This window comes from Styela clava, chromosome 7 (assembly GCF_964204865.1).
Source record: "Styela clava chromosome 7, kaStyClav1.hap1.2, whole genome shotgun sequence".
Classification (NCBI taxonomy): domain Eukaryota; kingdom Metazoa; phylum Chordata; class Ascidiacea; order Stolidobranchia; family Styelidae; genus Styela; species Styela clava.
Window position 1 is genome coordinate 2,268,153 of NC_135256.1, and position 9,155 is coordinate 2,277,307.

A 9,155-nucleotide genomic window follows, 5' to 3' on the forward strand; every position below is an offset into this window, starting at 1 on the left:
ATACACAGAAAAAATCAAGTTATTGCAAGAGTCATTTGAAAGTCGTTTTCATGATATTTCAAAAGAAGAAGACTCTATACTTGCTTTTTCAAACCTATTTTCACTTAGTGAACTAACCATAATGAAGATGCCAAGCAATATACAATTGGAACTAATTGACTTGAAAACTCATCCATCATTGAAAATTAAATTTGATGAGCTTTCTTCAGTCCCAAGTGCATCTGACATGATCAAGTTCTGGCAATCGTTACCCCGTGAAAATTTTCCAGAACTGAGAAAATTTCCCCAGGGTTTTATATGTCATTTCGGAACGACATATAGATGTGAACAAACATTTTCTGCCATGAAACTAATTAAAAGCAAAGCGAGGTCAAGACTTACAGATTTAAATTTGAAGAATGCACTGCTCCTCTCAGTAACAAACTTAACTCCAAGAAAAAAAAAAACTGGCGAAAGTAAAACAGCAGCAAAAGTCTCATAAAGGCGGTACTTAAATAAAATTGATCAGTTTTATTTATTATACTTCCTTGCTTAATTTCTAATCATGTGAAGTTGTAAATTGTAAAAACTACATATACGTGTGTATATATGTGTGTGTATTATAAATTTATATAATTTCAACAAGAAGCGGACATTAGGCGTGGGAATACAAGAGATTTACGGCGCATCTGAAACATTATGTTTAAAACGTGGCGCATGGTATGTGAAAGGTTGGCCACCCCTGTTGTAAACGATCTGAAAGGCCACGCTTGCAATTTCGTAACTAGAAAATTTTCTGCTTTTTCCATTGGAGTGTTCCCGGATAGAACAAAAAAAATGTGAACTGCGATTGTTCAGCAGCAAGTCAAAAAACCTGGTCTTATTAATATATTGATTACTTATTTTATATTTGAAATCGAAATGGCTGTTCTTATGATTAAAGCGAACATGAAGTCCCCGTTTCACAGGAAAACCTGCCGAAATTTGCAATATTTATTGTGTGGTTTGTGGATGAAAATGTTATTCGAAGGCACAAAAAAGAAGCGATTTTTTTTACCACTAATTTACGAGGCTTCAAAAAGATGTTGTTGATAATCTTCGGTAAGCTCTGGACGTACCGGGTAACAACCCGACTCCTGATCAACACTTGTATATCTTACGCTTAGACAACCAAGAAAACTTCAAAATAATCTCATTCAAAGGCACAAAAAAGAAGCTAATGGTTTTTACCACTGATTTCGTATGGCTCCATACAGACGTAGTTCGTTATCTCATCAAAGAAACATCGAATAAACTCGCCGTCTGCGTCCCATTTAGGACGACAGAATGTTACAACCTTAAAGCAACCAGAATGTTACAACCTTAAAGCAACCTTTTGATTAAGCTGCGCAGTTCAGTTAGTCAAATGACGCATCAAACTGCAACGCGGAAAATTGCTCTTGCTGCCCATACAAACGATAACGTTATTGAATTGGCTATTAGAGCAGGTAGAATATTTACCAGATGACTCGTACGCTCGGACGTGCAGTCAATCATAGTATTAATATTGAACACAATCATATATCAAAACGCTGGCTGAGCAACTGAAGAAATTCCTAAGATGTTTTGTATATGTATGCAACCGCAGCTCGTAATCTTTTATTAACGAAAATAATTTAACCGGCAACTGCTTTACAGACACGACCGTCTTAATACGTCCAACGCCCCGAGTACAAAATTACCAGAAATTGTTTTTTTACGGAATAATCAATACTTTCGTCGTCCTATCTACCATGTTCAAGAAACCAGGTCATGCTGTATCAGCAACTATCATTGCTTGATGTATCATAGATTCGGGATATTACATTTTTATCCCGGGGTGAGGAAAGACGATAAAAGATTAGTCAGGCAGTTAGAGTAGTTTGACAGTTACATTGCCGTTCCTGGGGTTGAAACGAACGTAGACTGTTGTAATAGATAGGAAAACATGCTCGGAACAGGCCAACACGTCTTTGTTAATCCAACATGTTTCAACGAATAGCGATGTTCGCCAGCTATCATCACGCGATTCATCTATTCTGCATGCAACAGATCCCCCGGTTTTTATTATTCTTGATCTGCCAGTACAGCGTTTAATTATGAAGTTGATCATATCAAAATTATTAGTAGCAAAATGGGTCCAAAATTGAAGCGGCCAGCTCGAGGATGTCCTTCCCAGAAAGTAACTGGTCACTTGATGACATCACTAACTTTAAAAAAAATCAAAACCATTATGGAAGATGAATTTGATAAAAAAACATGCGCAGAATCTAATGAAATCAATTTTCACTTTTCTCAGGGGAGGGATCCTCGGATGTCTTCCAAATGAAAGCTGAATGGCCTCTCATTTCCACCAACATCGACTTTGAATATGTTCATGAACTAACCACTAAAAATTTATTAGAATACATGCAAAGTAACATGCTCGCTAGTTTAGCAAAAATTCTTAAGTTTCATGCGATCACAACAAATACAAAACATGAAACTATAGAATATTATAAAAAGTATCAATGATGCCCAAAAGCTTTGATTTGCAAAAGAAAATCCAACTGCGTTAATGGGAAGGATTTTTATTGATGAATTGGCGAGTGGTAACCGCATATTGCATTGTGAACAAATAACCTCTAATAAAAAAACAGGATAATTTAAAACATTACAGTCGAAGAAACTATCAATCATCATGACTGCAAATCCATGCCAGAAACGGAATACGAAAAGTTTGAAGACTTCGTTGCAAAACCCTAAACTGCAACCTAAATCTCGACTATTCTATTGTTAAACCCGATATCGATATTACTGATAAGTTGAGATCAAAATCCCCGAAAACCCCATTATTATTGAATTCGTCCGAAGATGAGACAAAAAATATAATATACGGTAGAAAAAAAGATATGAAAGGTTTGTTTTGTCATTCACAGAGTCCGTGACCAGTAGCAGGCTCAAGTTACTCGGTGCCAATATCGATAATACTGATAAGTTAAGATCAAAATCCCCGAAAATTCTCATTATTATCAAAAATGTCCGAAAATCGAAAAAAATTGGATATTGGTAATTAAAAAACAGAGGTTTGTCAATCACAGAGTCCTTAGTCCTTGATCTGTAGTTGGCTCGAGCTACTCGCCGCTGTCAAGGAAGCTTTCGGAAAGCAAGAGGTTTCTACCATGAATGGGATTACATACGCGTACCCGGGTAAAAGGAGAGGAATATCTTGTTAAAACCGATATTAGGATACTCTCGTACCCTGTACTGCCAATGCTGCTGCCCGCTTAGAGAGATCTAGTAAATAGGCTCACTAATATTTCCTTGATCCTTTGAGGGACACGTGATGCATTTAACACCGAAACTGCGTCAAGAATAATCAGTATGAACATACATTTTGGACAACGGTTGAAGGGTCTAAGTTTGATAAGACTTTACGATAGAGCACGCGAAACCAACCCACTGCTGTAATTAACACGTCATGGAAGGCGATAGCCTGATGTTCTTTAGTCATCAAATCCTTCAAGAAATACTAACTATTCTAGCCCTAGAGAAAATGAATATACCATAAAAATGCTCAGAAACCATAGCATAAATTAAAAAGTGAATGATGAACAGAAATTGCTCGAGCTCAAGGTGAGAAAATACGGAAAATTTTAATAACGTGGGATGAAAGTTAGCCAAACTTGTCACAACAAATAGCGGGATTTGCCGATTAACAATCACGCGGTTCATCTTATTTTGCGTACAACAGCTTCTTTAGTCCCTTATACACCTGTCATTCGGACAATTACCAATCTGACATTTTATTATGAATTCGAACCATTATCTTTTTACAGAGATGTAATTATTGAACGAAAATATGCGAGGACGTACAGAACCTCATATCAAGCGATTACTCAAAGAATCGTACAGTAGATACATGGGAGATGCAGACCTGAGTGAATTCAGGACCATTTTGGCGACTGTTTTCGACAGTAGACGAATCATGATAGAACCCATGATGTTAAAATAAAGATAGGCAGCTCAAAAACTATACGATAGATACGAACACATATATGTTCGAAGTGCAACACTGTACATTCTAAAGCAGATCCGTAAAGTTTTTTTTTATTATTATTGCAAACGAAATATTTACTCATATGAATCCATTTATGTTGTTTTGATGTTTTCATAACATATAATATTGATCGAAGAGAAAGATACAGCATTAAACAATACCTAACCTTCTCCTCTCTGTACACCTTAGTTATCCTGAAAATCAAAGATTTCGTGATTATTCTTTGCAGGTAGCACCCAAAATACCAACAAATATTAGCGGGTCGAGGACTGTGTATATGCTGACGGTTATCAGGGAAGAAATGCATCCGTGCAGCAGACAATGTCGAAGTGGAAGTGAAAAACAAGGAGAATAACTGGAGCATGCTTTACTGTTGATAATGTTAACGAAGACGTAAAACAACAATCTTAAGAATTTGTTTGCCCGACTTTGGTAGCTAAGTGCAAATTTCAAGCATGATATTATACAATATTAATTTCAAATGTTTGAACCACAAAATTATCTATAACATATCAGGAAATGTAACATTGTTTCACTCAACGTAAACACAGAACCATCATCAAAGATTACTTTAGAATTAATCCAGTGCAGGAACCAACATTGTAGAGAAAGTCATATAGCCTAATACTCTTCAACCATCAAATCCTTCAAAAAATGCTTGCTAGTCTCACGGCAAAATGAATATGCCACGAAAATGCTTAGAAACCATAGCTAGGATCAAAAACTGATTGATAAACCGAAACCGCTCAAGCGCATCACTATTCCATATGTTAGAATTTTAAGACATGAGAATCAAAACTCGTTTCAATACATAATAGCATAATGCCCTTTTAGTCATCAAAGCCTTCAAGAAATGCTTGCTAGTCTTATATCACTACATGAATTTAGCCAACTTTTAATCATTCATCAATTGAAAAAGCTACGATCACTATGCCGCTGTTCTAATGCTGCTGTGTAAAAAGACGTCTATTAGTGTCTACTTAAACGCAACTTATTACTGCGTCAGTGGAGTTGGCAAATATTTTAACAGTACTCTTCGAGTAGGAATTGAATTCCCTGTTGCTAGGATTGCAGCTATGACTGGTTGTATACAAGCGGCCACCGCGAAGAGTAGGACAAACATTCTTATTTAAAAAAGCAACTTAACAAACGAACGTTGTCAACAAGAGAGAAATATTATTTTGCATTTAACCCAAACTTCTTCCAGGTTCGCCATAAGAGATGCAGAAAGATAAAAAGGTCAGTATTTGATGTAGAAATCAAGACAAATAATCACTTGGGGAGGTTTATACAGATGTTTCAATAGCATAGCGCAAAAACATATGGCGGCACTTTTGCAAAATGTATGAGTGTGTGGTAAGCGTCAAAACAGAGTCGGATGTGGCGGAGATACCCTAGCCTGAGGAAATTAGAAGCGTGAGCGATAAGAAAGCTACGGCCTAAGGCTATTGAAAGGCGGAGCTGGGGTGCTCAGAGATATGCGTCTACTGTTATTGTTGTATATTATATGATGTAATACCGCTAGGTGGCGCTATTGACCAGACTGGGTTAATCTTGTATATCCGAGGCTGTCATTCTTGCTCTATCTGTGCACGTGCTGAGTGCTAACTTGCTGTTTAGTCTGTTACTGCTATGGTGTCTTACATGTCTTAATGTTGAAGTGCTTGACTCTTATTATAAAGTAGTGTTGTAATGGAAACTTGGTGCTTGTCTATAAAGATCTAAGGGCAGAATACACTACAGTTATGCAACGAGTAAGTAGATCTTTGATATATAATATTTATAGACGAAACCTATCAAATGATTCGTAAAGCAAGTGAGCTGTCTCAAAAATATTCCGTGGTGCTGGTTATAGACCGAGGCCGTATGTCATTCAGCCCATTCATGCTAAGATTGAGTTCAATAGTTAAATGTAGCGGCAGTGCCCATCTGTTGAATGGTTCTCTTCCGCAAAATGGAATTCTAGCTACAGACTGATATCTACTCGCGGTGCGTTATTTCACAACCGATATTAGTCGCAACTAAGTAAGCTCATTCAAAGCTTGATATTATATACGTTGGTTTATTTTAAATGGTCAGATAAAAAACGATTGAAAGCGAGTTATGCGCCTTCCGTGTTGAGCACTCGTACGAGTCAAATACTTAAAACAGGTACACAGCATCATAACGACTCTTAAAGACATCGTTGCCACTGCGCGGGTGAGACAAACGTGTTCGAATGTTAACACCTAGACTTGAATATATTAGAATAAAACAATGCTGAAACACTGAATCTTGTTACATATAATATTTAACTCCGGTTAGTCCAAGATTGTTGCCTTCGCGGGCCACAAAATTATTTTTGCATTGTTCGCGGGCCACAACAGTGTCAGAAATGAGTAAACAGGGCAATACAAAACAAACACTTTTATTGTGCAAACAATTTATCATTGTTTGTCATTTATCAAGCTAAAACATGCTAAATACGTCAGAAAAATCACTGAAACATTTATCTACATTTAATGTAAGATTTCAAACTCTTCACAACGGAAAAAGTGCTCCCGCACATCGATGAGGTTCAAGAAAAATTTGGAAATGCTCATTGCTCACATGATAGCAAAATGGCGTTTTAGACTATTTGCCGTAACTGCTGAATGATTGAATATCATAATTTACCGAATGTAAGGTACAGAAGAGTAATTACTAATTTTTCTAACATATTGGAAGCATTTTTTGTAATACTGTTTAGGCTGGTTGCAAAACATCACCAAAACGAATAATATTCATAGGCCATAACAGTAAAATTTAGTTATAATAACTGTTGAAATATATTCTCAACCAAAATAATAGAAAGCCAGTTAACAATTTAGACTACTCAGGCACACTATCCAACTTCGCTAGTTGCTTTAGCTAGCCGCGACACTAGTCAATTCAGTGACATTCGTGATGTAACAAGATGTCGAAAAGATTTTCTGGTTATTTTTATGACAAACCAACACCACATGCGATTTTCGATTACCCTTCAGCAAGGCGACGCGGGCCACAGATATAGACGCTGCGGGCCTGTGTTTGGACCACCCTGATTTAACTTATCCCATTTGTCACATTCTCCTCTCCGCATCTCGCTGAAGTCACGTTTCTACAAGTCTTGTTGCTGCGAATCTGCATCATCAGTAGGCTATCTCTTGTCAGCTTCAAGCACCTAAAATGAAAAATATTGGCAAATGTGTTGTGTTGGAATTTAAAATCATAACTCAACAATAGCACAAAGACATTTTAAAATAAAAAGGATAAAATAATATGTCAAATTATCTTACAAGTCACGAGCAAAGTGGTCAGAGCAAGTATCTTTTTTTCGCTTCCATCTGCCGAGAAAGAATACAAATATGACTTAGTTATGTCATGTAAACAGAAAACAGAACAAATCAAAATAATAGAAAATAATTCTGCATTCAGTTTATTCATGCTATGATTAAGCTCAATAGTTAAACGGAGCGACTTAAATGGTCCTTATCTTAAATGGTGTTATCTACTTGCAGTGAGGTATTTTACAACCAATGTTATTAAATCAAAAAACGATTAAAAGCGAGTTGTCCTCTTTCCATTTACAACAGGTACACATAATCGTACCAGAACGACCCGAAAGGCATCGTTGTCATTGTGCGCGTGAGACAAACGTGTTCAGATGTTAACATTTAGGCTTGAAGATATGAAATAAAACGATGCTAAAACACTGAATCGTATTCTAGTAATATAATATTGACTTTATCTCATTTGTCACACTCTCCTCTCCGCACCTTGCTGAAGTCTTGTTTCTATAAGTCTAGTTTCTGCGAATCTGCATCATCAGTAGTCTATCTCTTGTCAGCGTCAAGAACCTAAGATGGAAAATATGAGCGGATATGTTCACTGGTATTTTACCTCTCAACTCGAAGAAATAACCTGAATTAAGACATTTTAAAATAAGACGGATAGAATAATACGCCTAAGTATCTTACATATCACGAGAAAGGTGACCAGAGCTATTATTTTTCTCAGCTTTCAGCTTCTAATATAGGAAACAAGGTCGATTATGTTATGCCATGTAAACAGAAAAACAGAACAAATCGAAATAATAGAAAAAACAAGTAAAGTATACTAGCTTAATTACCCGAACATGTCCCAGGCAAATTCCACACGAAATGCTGTAGATACGAACATCCGGAGCAAACGTGCAACTGACTGAAACGAACGTTTGCGGCACGGTCGCAACCAAAAGATACGGAACACGTGTAACGATGGAACTATGGGTAGTTGTGGTCGCCGGAGTCCACGAGAATGGATATTACATTTGAAACGCATATAATGCATCATTACACTATCTAATTGGGGGTTATTTTTTGAATCGGTCTGTTCGTAAAATAAGATTCGTTCATCACCAACCCATTGTGTAAGTCAGGAATGACTAATCAACCGCATGCTACTGCGGTGCCCTGTCAAGCCACAAACAGTCGCAAAAACGCACAGACATTTCAGCGATGAAAATTATAATAATGCAGTCTTTAATTTAATCCAGCAATAAATGAATCACTATGGTAGTCTGTATATGCAGCTTTGGCAACAATGCTGTTACGACTTTTATGACATAACAATATAACAACGTTACTATTTTACCTAACTTGACAGACTTCATAGGGGCATACAATTTTGCATTGAGTCATGAAGTTAGTTGTTTTACTGTGTTTGATAGATCAGAAGACACAAGATTACGGATTGATTATTTATTGATAACAGCAACTCGCCACCCGATATAGCAAACATGTATCACGGTTTAAGATGTTGCTACCGTGTGTATTGAATCAGAAGACTCAGATTCCGGAATTGTGGTTTATTAGGAGGCAACTTCACAGTTAAAACAGCCCAAAACAGAGAACATAGGAAATCACGTCCGGCCACCAGCGCGGCGACCGGAAGCTCTTTTTTCTCACTACTCGATGGTGGCCGGCGTCTCACAGTAACCGGACCCGGATGAAGTATATCCAAATATAAACAGACAAACTAAATTAAAACACATGGATAATAAAATCCGTTTTGGTTGTTTGAAGTTGGTTTTTCTCATCTTCATTTAAATGTTCCACTTCGGATAATAACGGCTCGAGGT

At 37.0% G+C, this 9,155-nt stretch overlaps 1 long non-coding RNA gene across 1 annotated transcript; it reads right to left on the minus strand.

Moving 5' to 3' along the window:
* Nucleotides 1-7,456: 7,456 nt before the first annotated feature.
* On the minus strand, nt 7,457-8,264 carry LOC144425274 (uncharacterized). Its single transcript, XR_013477422.1, has 2 exons — nt 8,166-8,264; nt 7,457-7,893 (listed from the first exon to the last, which is right to left on the minus strand). It is a non-coding gene; the product is annotated as an uncharacterized LOC144425274 (long non-coding RNA).
* Nucleotides 8,265-9,155: the final 891 nt, after the last annotated feature.